An 18,875-nucleotide genomic window follows, 5' to 3' on the forward strand; every position below is an offset into this window, starting at 1 on the left:
GAAATATATGGAAATTCATGGTTGTCTGAGAATTAAATATGATAATTCATATAAAACCTTTCTTTTTTTTTTTCTTTTTTTTTTTTTTTTGTAGAGACAGAGTCTCACTGTACCGCCCTCGGGTAGAGTGCCGTGGCGTGACGCAGCTCACAGCAACCTCCAACTCTTGGACTTACGCGATTCTCTTACCTCAGCCTCCCGAGCAGCTGGGACTACAGGCGCCCGCCACAACGCCCGGCTATTTTTTTTTGCAATTTGGCCGGGGCTGGGTTTGAACCCACCACCCTCGGCATATGGGGCTGGCGCCCCACTCACTGAGCCACAGGCGCTGCCCCATATAAAACCTTTCAGGCAAAGCCTGGCCAACACTCAGCTGGTAAGTGCTATTAATTATACAGTCTGAAGAGTTCGTAATAGCAATTTTGGGAGAAAGGGACAATAGCAGGCATTATTATAAAATTAAACACTGTCACAGTTCTCTAAACACCCTGGAATCAGTATCAGGTGAAATATTTTAACTATAACAAGGACTCCTATTTTATCAATAGCCAGACTCTGGTTAAGGGGAATTTGACACTGTTTTCAGCCCAAGATAAATAGGACGCAGACCCAGGGGTTTTAGACCCTGCTGTAGGATCCACCCTCCCCCACAGTTCTCCTCTTTGGTGAAGTTGAAGATAATTCACAGGGTGTAAAAATCTTCCTTTAAATACAAAAATTTAAGATTGGAGGACATTTTAGAGATAAGTCGTTTCAGCTACTGTAGACAACTTGTCATCTGTAGACATGTGGAATAAACTCAGGAAAGAGGGAAAGTGTGGTGAATGAACTTCGGTTATATAAGAGCTGTGGTGTCACAGGACAGTGACGAAGGTGGGGTGGGGGGAGACAGAGGGAGAATCAAGACAGTCTCAGGGGTTTCAGTGGGTTCAGTGGTGGCATTTCACTGGGGCAGATTTCAGAACAAACTGAGACTCCTTTACATTGAATAACTTTTCTTTTTAAAACTTTTTCCCCTTTTTTAATGAAACACTGGAGGAAAGGTGGGTGGCATTTGCAGGTACAGGGCCGACCTGGCCTGCCAGCCTCTCCAAGATGCTCTTGCAGGTGGTTGGAGATTCCATGTGAAATAATTATGTTTTAATAGACATATAATAATTCCACATATTTATGGGCAGAGTGTGATGTTACAATAGATGCATACATGGTGTAGTAATCAAATCAGGGTTTTGAGCATGCCCATCACCTCATACATTTACATTTATTTGTGGTAAGAACATTTGAAAGCCCCTCTTGTAGCCATTTGGGAATGTGCAGTACAATGGTGTTAAACGCGGTTACTCTTCTATGAGGTAAAACCCCAGAACTTACCTTCCCATCTACGTGGCCCTTTATACCCAATTGACCTATGTCTTCCCATCTGCCCTCCCCTCTACCCTCCCTGGGCTCTGGTAACCAGCTTTCTATGAGATCAATTCTTTAGACTTGATGTCAAAGAGGACATCATGGGCTAAGCCTCTAGCCCAGTGTTCTTCAACCTGTTTAATCTTGTAGCATGCTTAAACCTGTATTAAACTTCCATAGTACACTTAAATTATGTCAGTCAAAGAAAGAATAAAACAACAAATATACTTACCGTGTTTTAAACTTCTTTTGAAAACAATTTAATTAATGATTTTCAAAAATTTTGAGGCACACCTAAGATCCTCCTAGGACACAATATGATTGCAAGAGGGACTTTACCTAACAATTGCAATCAGTGTAACCTGGCTTATTGTACCCTCAATGAATCCCTAACAATAAAAAGTTAAAAAAAAAAAAAGAAAATCATTGCTCTAGTAGGTATTTGACTGATAGTTCCTTAAAAAGACTTTTAGCATTAGTAAGAAAGTGTGGGTGATTATATATTGGTTTCATAATAGTACTGAGTACATTGGACACTTTTTCTTCATTCTTTTTTTTTAAATTAACATAGCTTTCACTTAATTTGCTTAATCACAGTGTTAAGACATTTGTGTTCAATACTTGATAGATTTGACTTGTACCCTTGCAATATGCTCCACAGGTGTGGTTCCACCTTTAACCCTCCCTCTATTGAACCTCCCCCTCCCTTCCCCTCTCCCTCCCCTTCCCTTCTTCATCCTGGGCTACAGTTGTGATTCATCTCTCATATGAAAGTGTGAGTGATTATAAATTGATTTTATAGTAGTACTGAGTACATTCTTTTTTTTTTTTCCATTCCTGAAATACTTTACTAAGAAGAATATTTTTATGGGGTATAATGTGCTGATTTTATATACAATTTGGATGTTGGAACATATTCTTCTTATTAAAGTATCTCAAGAATGGGATACTTAACAAAGTAGCTCAAGAATGGGATACTTTAATTAGAAGAATATGTTCCAGCTCCATCCATGTAAACATAAAAGAGGTAAAGTCTCCATCTTTTTTTATGGCTGCGTAATATCCAAATTTGTATATAAAATCAGCACATCGTACACCATAAATGCATTAATGTACACAGTTATGATTTAATAAAAAAAGAAAAGAACTTAAAAAAATTATTATTTGGAAACCTTAAATAGTTTCAAATATTTCGAAAATGTCTCACCCAGTGGAGCGTTCAAATAAACCAGCAATTTTGGAGGATACGGCCAGGTCAAAGGGAAAAGCGGAGGAGCTCTGCAACGGACACGGGCTGTTGAAAGGGAAAATAGGTACAGACTTGCTTTGGACTTTACTACATGTGCATGTTACAGAGAGCTAACGGGTAAAATGAGAATAATATTTCTTTCTATTGTTGTACGAATGTAAGTTGGAACGTTGCATTTAGTTTCCACTTATTTATCTCAAAACCTGAGAATTGCTCCTGCCTTTTTCTCGGGGTTGCTGCTGCATACTCTTCCTGCAGGCCTTCCTCACCTCTGCCTTCCTCACTCCTGTGAAAGCGGCAGCCGGTCGCAGAGACCGAGCTGTCTCTCATTCCATTCCTTTGGCAGCAATGCCTCTGGGGGACACTCCTTCAGCAGGAGGAAGCTTCCCTCTGCCTGTGCTCCTGGGATGCCCTCACTATTCCTGCTTAATGTTTGTGTCTATTAATCCACTGGGCTTATAAAGTGTTAACAGTTTGATTCTATCATTTATTAGAGTGGTGTTGAAATGCTTCTGATCTCTGAGTTAGTTGTTCGGTGGTGCCATTCATATAAGAAAGGCAAGACGAATGCTTGTTATTCTTTATCTTATTCAGTATTTAAGATAATACATTGATTTATGCCATCCTCTTAGGATTATGTTCGCTTTGTATTGATAGTTTTTCCTTAGAGTCAGGTTTTTGGAGGCATCACTTACAAATAGGAAACCTCATGCTTTTTAGGTGTTCAGGTTTATGAGTTCTGTCAAACATGTAGTCATGGAAACACCAGCACAGTCGAAACACAACATTTCTATCCAAGTAACAGTGTGGAGTGTCCTTTTTGTGCTTAAATTACCACCCGGATATGTTCTTTTGTAAAGTGTTTATTCAAATATTTCATCCATTTTATATATTGGGCTTTTTTCTTAATATTAATTTCTGAGAGTTTCTCATATGTTCTAGGCACAGGTATTTTCTAATTTAATGTGATTCTTCCATTTTCTCAGAAATGCAGAAATCAAAGACAAGACTTTTGAACTCACCCAATCATTCAAAGAGGCAGAAAAGAAGAGAAGAAAACCATTTTTTGTTAAGCTTCTAAGCTAAATGTGTTAAAATTGCTCAATATTGCTTTACTCTATAGTTTGTAAGTCTTTACATTAGACTTAATTCTGGAAAAAAGTGTTCTGACATAAACATAACTGGAATGGCCATAAAAGCACATCACAAGAAAAATACTGCAGCTGTGTTTTAGTTTTAAACACCAAATAGCTAAGACATTTGCATATCATTTTTGGGGGGGTCAATATAACAGTATCTAAGGTTAGGTTACATTCTTTCCATTTATTAGGTAGAGTTTGAGTTGTAGTTGAGTCCTTCACCCAGGAGGTGCCATGTACCCTTACATTGTACCTGTTAGGTGGGAACTTACTGGCCCTTCCCCCTCCTCTTCTTGAATTTAATTGTGTTTGTCTCTTTTGGGGGGTTTTAGTTGTTCATCTACAAGTTTCAAATTAGTATTGAGTACATGGATGCTTGCTTTTCCATTCTTGAGATACTTTAATAAAGAGAATGCTCTTCAAATCCATACAGGTAAATACAAAAGATATAAAGTCTCCGTCTTTTTATGGCTGAATAGTATTCCTGGTATACATATTAATCTGTTGATGGCACTTGGGTTGTCGTCACATCTTTGTGATTGTGAATTGAGCTGCTATAAATATTTGGGTGCAAATGTCCTTGATTTTTAGACTTTCAATGTGCCTATTAATATGTTAAAATAATTTACAGTGTATAAAATTCACTCATAATCCAATTTTAGGGCATTTCATTAATTGTATAATTTCTTGGAGTTTCTCTGACAAATTATCATAAGCTTGGCATCTTAAAACAGGAGAAATTTGTTTCCTCACAGTTCTGGAGGCCAAAAATCACATCAGTTTCCTTGGGCTCACTTCAAGGTATTGGCAGGCACAGTCTCTGGGACTTTCTTGGGGATGCTCTGTTTCCCGCCTTATCTGGGTTTGGTGGCTGCAGGCATTCCTTGGTTTATGATGGCATCACCCAGGTATTCACAGCGAGAATCTAAAAATCTCTTTCTGCTCCATCTTCCCATCACCTTCTGTGTATCTGTGTGTGTGTGTGTGAAACCTCCCTTAGTCCACCTCTTATAGGAATATATGTAATGCATTCACAGCCCATCAGAATAACCCAGGATAACTTCCCCATTTCAAGGTCCTTAATTTAATCGTATCTATTGCCATGTAAGGTGAAATTCACAGGCTCTGGGGATTTAGAAGTAGGTATGTTTTAGAGTGAGAGGCTTTCTTCAGCTCACTGCATCACCCTGCAAATAGATATCCTAACTGATGACAGTCACCCCTCCATTCCCATCCCCAGCCCTGGCAATCCCTGAACTACTGTCTGTGTCTGTACAGTAGTTAATATGTAATATGCAACAGACATTATGTTGACAATGTATCGGTCGCTGGGTTGCACTGTCCACATATTGTGTCTGAGAGCTTTTATATATTTAAATTGTTGGTTTGAGAGAAGCAACATTACTAGATTTTGAAATTACCATATGAAATACAGAATTATGACTTTTAATTGTGACTTCAGGCTCTTGTCTTCTATATGATTGCATGTAATTCTGTGTGTATATATATTTTTTGCATTTTCACTTAAAATGCCAATCTATAGCAATATCAAAGAAATTTCAACCACCGTGGAAGCTTAGTATCTTTAATAATGCAGGCAAAAGACTTCCAAATTTTCCCCACAAGACCAACAAACAACAAAAATCCTTCAGAAGCGTTCAAGACAAACAAATATATTACATACAGTGTTCCTTTATAATTTGTCGAGACTTATTCATTTCCAGTAAAATAATCCATTCCTAAGAGACATAATTTAGTGAATAATGCATAAATTCTTAGTGCTAATTAATGAGTAAAATCATCTTACACAATACTCCTTGCTATCATGTTTTTGTTGATTTTCATATGTACAATTTCGTCTTCCCAGAGTTTTGCTATCTAGGAACTAGAGGGCAGGATTTATATCTTATTGCTCATTTTCCGTAACTATGTATTTGTCCACAGTATACCAAGAAAAAACAGATATCTGAAAATATTTATGGAATTTCACATACTCTATATTGATGAAGGCATAGTGCTTGATTAAAATATGTTGATCATTGACAGAATGGTTATCAGGTAGAATTCAGAATTACAGACACACATCTGATTCTAACCATGTACATTTTTGTGTACTTAGTAAGCCCTGCTCATTTTAAAGTGCAGCCTTTTATTTAAAGGGGACCAGCTCCAGTTGAAGCGATCTCAATGTCCTGGGTTGCTAGGAGTGCAGAGTACCACAAACTACACCTGAAACAACAGAGATGGACGGCTCAAGTTCTGGAGCCAGACCTGGGGGAGCAAGGTGTCGTCAGGTCTGATGTTACTGAGGTTGAGAGAGAACCTGGCCACTCCCTCTGAGATTCTGGCAGTCCTCGCTGCTCACTGCCTTCTAGAAGCATCACCCCTTCTCTGCATTCCTGTCCACATGGTATCTCTTTGTGTACTGTGTCCAGATCATATCAGATCAGGGCCCACCCTACTCCAGTATAACTTCAGCTTAACTACTTATCTCTGTAAAGATAATAAGGTCATATTCGAAGTTGCTGGGTAATAGAGCTTCACCAGAAATTTTGGGAGATTCAGCACAATTCAACTCAGAGTAGCTGTGGACGAGGCAGTGCCTGCTTAGAAACTGACTTTGTGACTGTCAAATGCAATCGGTGGATCCTGAGGAATCAACTCTACCTGGCAGAGCATTCCTGAGGGGTGCCAGCACCACAGTGACAGGTACAGCATCTGACCCCTGGCCAGCACCACAGCGACAGGTGCAGCGTCAGAACCCTGGTCTGCACCACAGCGACAGGTGCAGCGTCAGAACCCTGGTCTGCACCACAGTGACAGGTGCAGCATCAGACCCCTGGTCTGCACTACAGTGACAGGTGCAGCATCAGACCCCTGGTCTGCACTACAGTGACAGGTGCAGTGTCAGACCCCCGGCCCACGCCACAGCTACAGGTGCAGCGTCAGACCCTCCTTACCAAGGTCTGTACATTCATTAAAAAGCCCTTGGAACTGCCACAGCTTACCACTCTGAGGAATTCACTTAGGTTCTATCACTTCACTCCAGGCTTTCTTCCTAGATACACAAAGTGCTAAGTGCAATAATACTCCCCAATTTCCTGTAAGCTCAGCTTGTGCTTGACACGACTATTGAGAAATTCTATAGGTGTCACTTCCATTTGGCATTTTGAATTGCATTTCACAATTACATGCTTGAAAACCCCAGGTATGAAAAGTTGCTTTGTGGAAATGAAATTATAATGCCATAGTAAATCTCTAATTATGGGAAAATGTGCTATTTTTATCACCATCTGGTTTTATGAACTTTTGAATATACTCTGTCTAAAATTTTATGGTAATGCCATTTGCATTGTGAGCCCTTTTGTGCCAACCTTATTGTAGAATGAAAAAAGTATGTGAAAATATATGATCTATAAAAATCTTTGACATAGGTATAACTCTTAGCTCACACTACTGCTCCAATTCTGGCTAAAGAAACTCAAAACTTAAACACATGATAGTGATAATTCAACCAGCTGCCCAGAGCTGAGTCTATTCAGGCAATAGCTCAATGAAAACAGAGGTTTTCAATAAAACTAATTAACCTTTAACCAGTAATGGCACTTTGGGGAAATAGTACATGAATCTCTGTAACATTTTTTTCCTGCTGTAAACTCCATGTGATTTTCAAACTTAATAAATTAAACTAATTTTATATGTGACTGGATAAAGATAAAGACGTGAATCTGGTTAGAATTTCAAGGGTTGTAAAGGGAGGGGAAAAAAACAATTATTCATTTAAGATCAGGTGCATAGGCCAGCATTCTCACAGTAAATATCTTTCTGGTTTTTCATTCATTTTCATTGAAATAAATGCACCAGACATTGCCAAGTGCAAGAAATAAAAATATCTGGCTTGGAGAATCCTAGGCCAAAGGCAGGAAAATAAACATTAATTCATTTAAACTTTAGTCTATCTCTTTCATATCATGTTTCTAGCCTAAGTCAACTCCTCAAAATCCCCAACTAGATTGCTGGCTGACCCAACTAGAAGCTGGCTCAGAAATGTACTTCTTTATTTTATCTTTCATAACTAAATACCCCTAGCAGAACATGGGGTAACTATGAGCTCTGCCTAACAGTGATAGCCAAAACTTTTTCTTTAACAGGCAAAAATAAGAATGTAAGGTAAATATTATTTGTAGAAATTTAAATAAGTATTATGATGTGTGATGCAATGGAATTAAAAAGTATCTACTCTGCCTTCATATAGTAAGTGTGTTTCATCAGGACTTCAAAATCTTTCTATCACTTTTTATGTGGTCTGACTCTCCCAGACGTCCAGAACTTAAGGCCATTCCTGTTGACTGATAGCCACTGATGTGAGCACATCCAGCCCAAGGCAGCTATGAAGCAGGTGTAATACCTACCTCTCCCACCTGCCATAGTCTAAGGAATGATGCCGAGGACCTGGGGCTCAAAGGAATAGTGGAGGCACAAGATGAAAACCATAACCCCCGTGTCACTGTGTGCGGTGAAGCCACACACCGCACAGCACCCCTAGGGAGTTTTCAGCCTGTCTTTGGTCCGCTCACCTGCACCCCTTTCCTGAGAGCTCCCCCTTGTTGTCAGCAAGGCCCAAAAGGCAGCACCCCAAATCCTTTTCCCCATATGTCTCCAGCCTAGAATTTGCCACAGATAGGAATTCAGTTATAGCTCTATTCCTGGAGAGACACCAGGGTTACAGCTTCCCCTGGTAGAGGGGTCACCCACTTTGCTGCCCTCGAGGGAGCAGTGGGAGCCGCCCAGGAAAAAATAAGTACTGAGGGGAATCCCACATCAGAGCCTCGGGCTGAGATAGCCAGGGGAAGCTTCCCTAATTTTTATGGCAGATTTTCTGATCTTTAGCAATTACATAAGATCTAAATTCTTAATAAAATTCTTCATACCTGCAGTGCTTAGCGTGGGATCTGTTAGCCTTACTGAACACTGCAAATCATGAAGAAAGTTTTACGTGTCTAGTCACTGAAACGTGAGATGTATTGATATGTGCTCATTCTTACAAGACATGCTTTTGTCGCTGTGCTCTCTCTATTTCAAAAACACAGCCTTCATGAGAATGTTATTAGACTTTAGCTCTAAGCCTTGCTCTTGCCGTACTAATCTATATCATTTATGGAAAGTCTAAATTGCCATTTCACAGATACAATGTCAGTTCTGGAAACACACAGGTCCACTCATCATGCTTAGTTTATAATCTCCTTCCATTTTTGAATGCTAAGGAGATAAAACATTATCCTAATCCTTAGCACGTGTGTGGAATTGCTCTGTATATCAGTATAAACTAATTTAAGGGAATTGTCTATTTAATTTTCACAACATTCCTTTGTGGTAGGCAAGAATTAAGGAAGAAGATAGTTGTTGATGAATTTTTCTCAAATTTTAATTTCTCGTTTATGTAGCTGGAAATGAGCAGTAGCCACATAAACCAATGCACTTATAAAAATAATAGTTTCTAGGAAACAAAGAAACCTATGTTTCAGATATGTTGGCAAATACACAAATACCTGGGTTTCAGGTTTGAGTATCTGAGAGAGACAGGGCTGCATAGAGACGCAATATAAGGGAATCGAGTCCAAACACTTTCAAAATCAATCACAGAATTATGTAAGCGGTTGAGCACAAAATTAATATAAGACTCAATAGCTTAAGTAAACAAAGCAACAGTTAGTAAAATATAACGGCATAAGATACACACTGATAAAATAATTCAATATAAATTGTACAAGGCCTGTATACGATGTAGAAGAATAAAACTTTAAAATGAGGGACATGGAGGAAGGTTAGTGGAAATGAGTGTCACACTGCTGGATTGAAAATTACAAACTTTATCAAGAACACTGTTAAGAAGTCAATTTTTACAGTGCGTTCTCCACACAGTATTCAATGGACATCCCACGATGTTCAGTAAATGTGTAAGCAACACTGTTTTTGCATCTACCAAGAGGATTATAGAATTCTTTGGAGAAATAAGCATGCAGGAAGATGTAGGACACGTCTAAAAAGGAAGACAGATGAAGTTGAACTAATTCTCCTATATTATCAAAGCCATAACAGAAAGTAATACTCATTTAAATCTGTGACCCTGAGGCCTGGGAGACTGAGCATCAGTGGAACAGGTCCAAGGGCAAGGCGGGCAAGGGGAAGCCTGCGGCGAGGTCTCCCTGCAGGAGCACTGCACTCAACACTACCCCCTCAAGCAAGCCCCTTCAGAATGTCCAAAACTCAGGAGCGCAGTCACACTACCTGATTTAAGATGACGTCAAGGACAGAGGCACTGTCGAAGGCAGAAACGGTAATCCTAGGACATCCTCCCCTGCAACTGCATAGAGAGAAAAGTTGTGTGCCGGGGGTGGGAGGAAAAGATAGAAGTGACTATGGGACTTTGCATAGAGACTCGGGGCTTTTCTGGGACAGGGAAACACAGCACAGGGTAGAATTCCTGTGGTGCCCATGGAGAGAGCATTTTGAACAGCTTGGCCACAGGGACATTCTCTATCCTAAATCTTAAATTCCAGATAGTCCCACCACAAGCACACAAATTGCAGCCTGAAGTTTGGACTAAGTTTGTGGGCAGTCAGGCCACAAAAGCCATAGTCCCTGGGAAATTCCTGAACTTGACTGGATCACAGTCAGCGGATTTGGGGTGCACATGACCCCATGAGATACAAGCACTGGCAGCAAAGCCAGTGCCCGTGTCACCCGGTCCCCAATGCCAGGAAGGACAGTTCAGGGACAGTCTTCCTCCACCGGGTGAAAGGAAAGGAAAGAATTCAGAAGATATTGCTTTGGAGCTTGGGTACCAGCTCAAAAATAGTGAAAATAAAGTACGAAGCAATTCCTAAAGCTGCCGAGGCCAGGCCTTAGCTCCTGGATGGCATTTCTGGACCCACCATGGGCTAGAAGGAAACATTCTGTCCTGAAGGGAAGAAACTAGTCGTGGTAGGATTCACCACCTGCTGACTAAAGAGCTTTGGGCTTTGAATAAATATCAGAGGTTTCCAGGCAACAGAACCCATGGGCTTTGGATGGGAAAGGGTTGGCTGCAGGTGCGTCCTGGCACTGGTGGCTGTGAGGGAGGGAGGGCCCCACATCATTCCAGCAGTACAGCAAGGGGAGCAAGGGAAGAGAGAAAGAGATTTTTCTTCTTAACCCAGGAAGTTCTCTGGTATCTTATCCAGTTCCACCAAGGAGGTAACCATTAGGAATCTGCAAGAATCCCAGCATGTCTGGGGCCAGGACATAAGTAGTGCTGATACAGCGTCAGGCACCAAAGACTTAGATCACAACACTCAGTTCCCTTTGACTGCCCAGAAAGCCTTCTCATGAAGGATAGGTTCAGACAAGCCCGACTGTGAAGATTAAAATTAAATATTTGATTCTTTAATGCCCAGATATTGATGGGCACCCACAAACTTCCCGGTCATCCAGGAAAACGTGATATCAAACAAACTCAATAAGGCACCAATGACAGAATGTGGAGTGGTGGAGAAATGGGATATTTCAGAAAAAATTCAAAATAGCAGTCAGTCCTAAAGAAGCTCAATAGACTTCAAGATGCATAGAAGGAGTTTGGGAGCCTATCGGAGAAACTTTAACCAAGACATTGAAAGAAAAAAAATCAAGCCGTCATTCTAGAGCTGAGGATTCGATCGAGAAACTGAGAAGTGAATCCGTCTCTCAAGAGCAGAACTGATCATGCAGAAGAAAGAATTAGTGACCTTAAAGACAGGCTGTTTGAAAATACCCCGTCAGAAGAAGAAGAAAAAAAAAAGAATAAAAAGGAATGGAGTACGCATGGAAGCTTTTAGAAAAGAATATGGTGCAATTAAAAATAATCTTGAAATGGGAAAAGGTTTTTAAATTTTTAATAAGAAGCCTTCTGGGAGAAGACAGATGGATTTCCCATGCTAAAACAATGCACACAAGAAACAAAAATAAAATGATAAAAAAGTCAAAAACAAGCAATTGAGGAAGTATGTCTGAATTCCAGGCAATGAGGGGGGAGTGATGTTTCATTAATTTATTTCATCCTTACAGAGACAAAGAAGCAAAAAGTGTCCAGGGCACAGAGCATGCGTGTGAAGATCTCAGGTTTGTAGCGTCAGGACCACAAATGTGACTGGAGGTCTTGACTGATGCACACGAGACCAAAAGGAGGTGGCAGGACTGGGGCGAGTGGTTCTGCACCAGCGGCTGAGAATTCCCCACCATAATCAGTGTCAAAGAAACTTTGCCAGTGGTAATTCTCCTGTTTAATTTATAATAAACCTATGTAACTTGTGGAAGGACAGCTGGAAACCTCTGCCCAGTGGCCAGCCCATCCCATGTGCGAATCCTTGTGTGGGACTTTATTGTGGCCTACAAAGCACTTCTGAGAAGGTGGACTGGCGGGAGTATCCCCTCTGTCACCCCCAGACCCTTGTTGACATCCCTCACTGACACATGTTCAGCCTGCCTTGCTTCAAGGTGACTGTTCCATTTCACTCTCTCCTGTTCCCCTTCCAGGTGGCAGTATCTGCAGCTTGTACCTAACAAGTAAATTCCGAGGCTCCTTCTATTCTTCCAGTCACCCTGAAGGAACTTTGTCCTTGATGATCTCTGAAAAACCACTTTAAACTGTTTAGCTGTCATGTCAAGTATGATCAAGTCCGATGAAGTTTTGTTCATGAATGCAATTAAACTGTGCATTTCAAAAACATGATTGCACATGAAAAACCAACTTCTCACCAACTGAGAAAAAAAAGCCAAACGAAACACATGCTGCTAATCTCATTGTCCCCAAATAAAGCCACATCTTTGTCTTCACTTAAGGGTCTTCTAGTTGGCCCAGGTCATGCACGCCAACAGGTGGCATGGCGAGACGAGGAGCTCTCGATGCTGAGAAGTCCAGCCACTGCCGTTGCTCAGTTCCGAGGGATAATGGCATAATTTCATAATAATCGTTACTTGTTATTAATGTATTGCCCCACCAGGATTTTACCTCTATAATGTGTAATATAACTGTTAAAATGGCAGTATACCATCCTTCATTAGACTATAATAACTAAAGTGCTCTTACTATACTTCAGGGCTGATGTTCTGCATTAATAATGACTGGATATTAACACGGGAGCAGCATTACCGAGCCAGCGCTCCATCTGTCCAGAGTGGCAAGGAAGCTGCAGCTTCCTAATGAGGCGGGATGGTGACTGAATAGCAATTGTTTTGGCATCACATGGATCTTCTGTGCCCTCCACTTTCCCTCTAATCGTGACACAAATTCAGAGACACTGTACGAAAAAATAAGGAAACAGAAAAACCATCAGCTCCGAGCAATGCGAGAAATGCGACCAGCTGCATTTTTGAGATAAACTAACATATTTTGATATGTTGATTAATGTGGCAATAATGATGGCCCTAAATAATATATGGAGATAGTCAGATGTGGTGTCAGTTCTCAGTGAAGAGCTGGGAACATTCTAGGGGAAATTTCTATCTGTAACCACCATGTTTTTTCAGCCAACAGGAAATGATTAGATTCTAGTGAATGATTAGGTAGTGTAAACATAATGATTGAGAAGATTATGTGGGCATCAAGAAGAAAAAGTCTATATCCAAAAATATGATATGGTTTTTACAGGATTGTATTTTGTTTTACTATTGGAAATTAAAAAAATGGATATTAATATGCATATAACAGCAAGCAATGTCCTAAATGATAAACTTTTAGAGATCTGAAAATGGGTCAGCAACTCCCTTGATGTTTTCCAATGATCTGTTAGAGTCCACCATAGTGGACCCTGGCACAGAGAGGTACCACAGGGGGTCAGCCATGCCAAACGCTCGCCTCAGCCTGTGTCTATCTTGACACACACCTATCCAGCCTGCTATGGGCCTGGTACAAGCGTAGCTAATTCTTAGGGTGTTGTGAAGGTGTGTCAAGCTTTCTGTGGAGTAGCACAAAAATGATCCTTTGGAAATTCAGAATTATTTTGGCGTTTATAAATTGCTCAAATTTGGAGAAAGTAAGTATTGGAAAATACCAAAACAAACAAACAAACAAATAAACAAGCGAACAAAAAAAAACCTGAGATAATTTTGGCTCAATTTAGCAACTGTCAAACAACATTCTTGGCAACTGAGTTTGGTTAGCTGCTTTTCCCTGAGCAACACAGCTGGTGACTGGCCCAGACCTGAGTCCATAGGAACAAATCACTCGTGATTGTGCCAATGCCTTGCGCAGTTTTCAAGGTTGGCAAAGTCATGGACGTGTGAGAATGAGGACAATGGGAGGGCGTGGCTGGAGGAGCCTGTCTTGGCTGAACTAGAGGCCATCCATTAGCCCTGCCAAGGCCAGCCGGGGGAGAGCCAGGCACAAGAGCTCCTAACAGATGTAAGTATGGAAATTGCATCACCATTTAACAAGCCATCTGTTTTTTTATTTTTGTTTTTTCGGCCGGGGCTAGGTTTGAACCCACCACCTCTGGCATATGGGACCGGCGCCTTACTCCTTGAGTCACAGGCACCGCCTAAGCCATCCGTTTTGAATGCCTTCCTACTCTGTTGCCTACTGGGTGTGCATACAAGGTGAGCACTCAGCAGCATGCATAAAAATGTTGGTCCTGATTTGCATTTCTCTGATGATTAAAGATGATGAGCATTTTTTCGTATGTCTGAAGGCCGCGCTCCTGTCTTCTTCAGAGAAGTTACTCTTCAAGTCCCTTGCCCAGCCTGCGAGAGAAATGCAAATCAAAACTACTTTGAGATATCATCTAACTCCAGTGAGAATAGCCTATTCCACAAAATCCCAAGACCAGAGATGTTGGCGTGGATGTGGAGAAAAGGGAACACTTTTGCACTGCTGGTGGGAATGCAAATTAATACATTCCTTTTGGAAAGATATATGGAGAACACTTAGAGATCTAAAAATAGACCTGCCATTCAATCCTGTAATTCCTCTACTGGGCATATACCCAGAAGACCAAAAATCAAATCATAATAAAGATATTTGTACCAGAATGTTTATTGCAGCCCTATTCATAATTGCTAAGTCATGGAATAAGCCCAAGTGCCCATCGATCCACGAATGGATTAATAAATTGTGGTATATGTACACCATGGAATATTATGCAGCCTTAAAGAAAGATGGAGACTATACCTCTTTCATGTTTACATGGATGGAGCTGGAACATATTCTTCTTAGTAAAGTGTCTCAAGAATGGAAGAAAAAGTACCCAATGTATTCACCCTTATTATGAAACTAATGTAGGACCTTCACATGAAAGCTATAACCCAGTTACAACCTAAGAATAGGGAGAAGGGGGAAAGGGAGGGAAGGTAAGTGGAGGGAGGGGAATTAATGGGATTACACCTGCGGTGCATCTTACAAGGGTGTATGTGAATCTTAGTAAATGTGGAATGTAAAGGTCTTAGCAAAATAACTAAGAAAATGCCAGGAAGGCTATATTAACTAGTGTGATGAAAATGTGTCAAACGGTCTATGAACCAAGTGTATGGTGCCCCATGATCGTACTAATGTACACAGCTATGATTTAATAAATAAGTAAATAAATAATAAAAAAAAATGTTGGTCCTGGAGAATGTTCAGGAAACTAAACAACAAAACAGAGAGAACCAGGTACCATACCTGGGGCAGCCGTTGAGTCCATGTGACACTCTAGATGGGGGCGATACATTCTTTTCAACTTCCACCCTCTCAGCCTATTCAGTGAATTAAAATTATCAAGAAGGGGCTGGGTATCCCAGCTAAATATTCTTCATTAATTCAATTTTGTATGAGAGAACTCCATTCTCAGTAGTGAAAGCGAGTCCCCAGGAGAAACAATTCTGACTTTTATTCTGCTTGAATAGATTATTTATTTACCCTAGACGAATATCTTTTGGGATAGAACATGAAATTAATAGGACATTCTAAGCATCATTCTTTTAGCAAAGTCAAAAGTACAAAGAAGATTTTACACATTTGGCCTCATATTGAATTTGATTAGGCATTGATGCCCTTGGTTGCTTATGCATAAATGTTCCCTAGGTCGAAATTATCACACTAAAGGTAAATCACCTAATTTGATTCCACTCAAAGGGGTATACTGTCTACTGTTATATTGACTAGGATTTGGTTTTACAAGGTGAAATAAAAGTAACATTCAGAGTTTTATTATTATCCTTCTTGGGTTTTATTGCACTGTACATTTATTTATTTTGTCTCCAAAATTACATCCAACAGGAACAAGACCTTGCTGAGCCGTAGTGAGATAAAATGCAGTGTTGCCACACAGAGTCCGTTATGCTGGATTCTTCTCGGTGGCTGACCCACTTTTCCAGGCTTAACTTTATTTTTAGTGTTGTTTATGTTTACAAAAAAATTACTAAGGAAATACAGAGAGTTTCCATATATCCTGATTTTAGTTCTCCTTATTACTTACCTTGGTATGGTATATTTGCTACAATTAATGGAATAATATTGGTACATTGTTACAAACCCAAAGTCTATTCTTTACTTTGTCTTCCTCAGTTTTTACCTAATGTCCTTTTTCTGTTGTAGGATTTCACCTGGGATAATGTGTTACATTTGCTACTCAGGGTCCCCTTGGCTTTGACAGTTTCTCAGACCTCCCTTGTTTTTGATCAGTTTTGAGGAGTGCAGGTAAGGAGTTTTGTCTGATACTTTGCTCACAATTAGACAGAAGTAAGGTGCCAGTCTCTCACACCCTCTCAAGGGTGCAGACGATCAACACGACTGTCTGCTGTTGATATTCACAGTTGTTGGCCGCTGTGTGTCCACCCAGTTTCTTTGCTGTAAAGTTCACCCTTTTCCCCCTTTCCAAAGTGTGCTGTTATGAAGGAAGAAACCACAGGCAGCCCAATGTGAGCAATGGGGGTTATGTGTGACCTTGTTGACGGTAGAGTATCTACATAAATTATTTGAAATTCTTCTGCATGAAAAGACAAAAAGAAATATTTGTCTCTTTCCCCTTTAATTTTGTACAATTTTTTATATCAGTGGAGACATAGAGACATTTATTTTTTACTTGGGTTATAAGCCAACGTTTTCCAATTGCTGCATCTTTGCCTATAGAGAATTCTTTCAGTGCCTCCTCTGCCTAGGACTCACTCTCCACCATCACCAGAGTGATCAGTGAGATCCTGGACTCAGAGCTTAGGGTACAGGGAAAGACGTGGGGGAAGTAGCTCAGCCTCCCTGGGTTCCATCCCAGGTACAGGCCTTAGCCACATGGTCAGGCCCAGTTTTCCGTGGGATGGCACTGGGACTTTGGGCTTAGCTTAGTAGGATAGCACTTGTCCCCTTACCAGGCCCGTCTTTTTGTGAGTCCATAACTCTGTACACCCTCTCCAAGTTACCTTGAAGAGAAGACAATACAATTTAGGAATTGAAGAACTCCCTGACCAGGCAGCATCTGATTCCCACCCACAAAGCATTCACTCCTCACAGGAAGTACAAAGGGCAAAGATTAACTCAAGGATAAAAGAGTTTAAAAATCCAAATTTAAAACAAATACTTAGAGATGTTCTTAGCAATGTACCTTCACAGAGTCCACAATCCATTTTGAACAAACCAAATCATTCTGCTTATTAATTTTCAAGATGCCTAAAGGATTGGGTTTATGCATTCATTTTAGTTTTATGTTTTTTCCTTGCTTTCTCAAGCCTCTACTTCATCTGAGTAAAATTCAAACTAGGAGAAGAAACAGGTCAAACGCCAAACAACATTCCTGAGGATTGTCCAAAGACTTGAGGCTGAAACTAAGTTCTACTAATTTGCCTAAATAGATTTTGGATTCAGTTTCTTTCTTTCTTTTTTCCATAAAACAAAAGTCAGTGAAATCTGACATAATATCAAAAACACATTGCTCTCTCAGCCCCTTTTTATGTCCTTGTGGTCATTCAATTTTTCTGATCTTTTCACAAGTTCACTTAGTGTATTATAGAATAAATTCAAAAATGGGAAGTCTGAGTTAAATAGCAGACACCAGAAAAGCTAAGTAGTGTTAAGATCAGTTACAATGAAATGGACTTGCTTCCAACCTCACCTGGTGTGTCCAGTACCCTATTCATCAGCTGTAATTCACTAGTTCAGAAATTGCTTTGCTTGTATTACTTTTGTATCTATTGGTTACAGCAGCGCTAATATAGCAAGCATGAGAAGAAGTCCTGGATCTTGACATTTTTTAAATTTATGGTGTACTTTATAACAGGAGTCTGAATTCTGATTTAATTAATTATGTGAATAACATGAATGTGAAAATAATTTCCTGTTCTTGATGTACTAAGCTCAGGAGACAAATCTTAGCAAGAGAAATACATGAAATTAGGTCCACATTACTATTTTTGTAAGGCTGATTTAATTTGATCCCTTTTGGCTCAGCCACTGGAACTGAGATGATATCTGGGAATTGGCATAGGTTGTTCGTGACACCACAGCATCACACACAGAGGAAACATCCTGTGGGGAAACGTTCCCTATAGAAGAAAATCCTTCACAATGGATAAAGTGCTATGGATAAAGTGCTGGCTATTTTAATTTTACTTATAATTTAAAGTGTACCATTTAAAATACATAACATAATACCCATGTAATAATGTGTATTATTTTTGTTATAGTATATGTTTATAATTTTAAGCAAATTGTATATGTAATTTACACATATTCATGAATATAACATAAAATACACAATGACTTAGCATCTCATTAACCAAATGAAAATTAGTAGTAATGTTTCTAAAGATTATTTTAACTAAAAATGTAATCATAAATCCACAAATAATATTATAGCATTAAGTGATTGAAATAAGATGATTAAAGTAGAATTCACTTTATAAAACTTAACAGTTGCAAGGCAAAAAATTATAGAATTTGAATTAATGTAAAATAATTCAGGTTCAACTTCTGGTGTGGGAACCAGAATAAATAAATAAATAAACTATATATTATAAATTGATAAAATACATATATATTGAATAAATTATGATTCATATTTTTGTACTAAAATGAAAATAATATTAAAAATATATACTGTTTT

General features: G+C 39.7%; 1 pseudogene; it reads right to left on the reverse strand.

The window, feature by feature from the left end:
* Positions 1-1,030: 1,030 nt before the first annotated feature.
* LOC128574369 (uncharacterized) lies at positions 1,031-1,138 on the reverse strand (annotated as a pseudogene).
* Between the last annotated feature and the right edge of the window lie 17,737 nt (positions 1,139-18,875).

The sequence above is a fragment of the Nycticebus coucang genome, chromosome 21 (genome assembly GCF_027406575.1).
Source record: "Nycticebus coucang isolate mNycCou1 chromosome 21, mNycCou1.pri, whole genome shotgun sequence".
Lineage (NCBI taxonomy): Eukaryota > Metazoa > Chordata > Mammalia > Primates > Lorisidae > Nycticebus > Nycticebus coucang.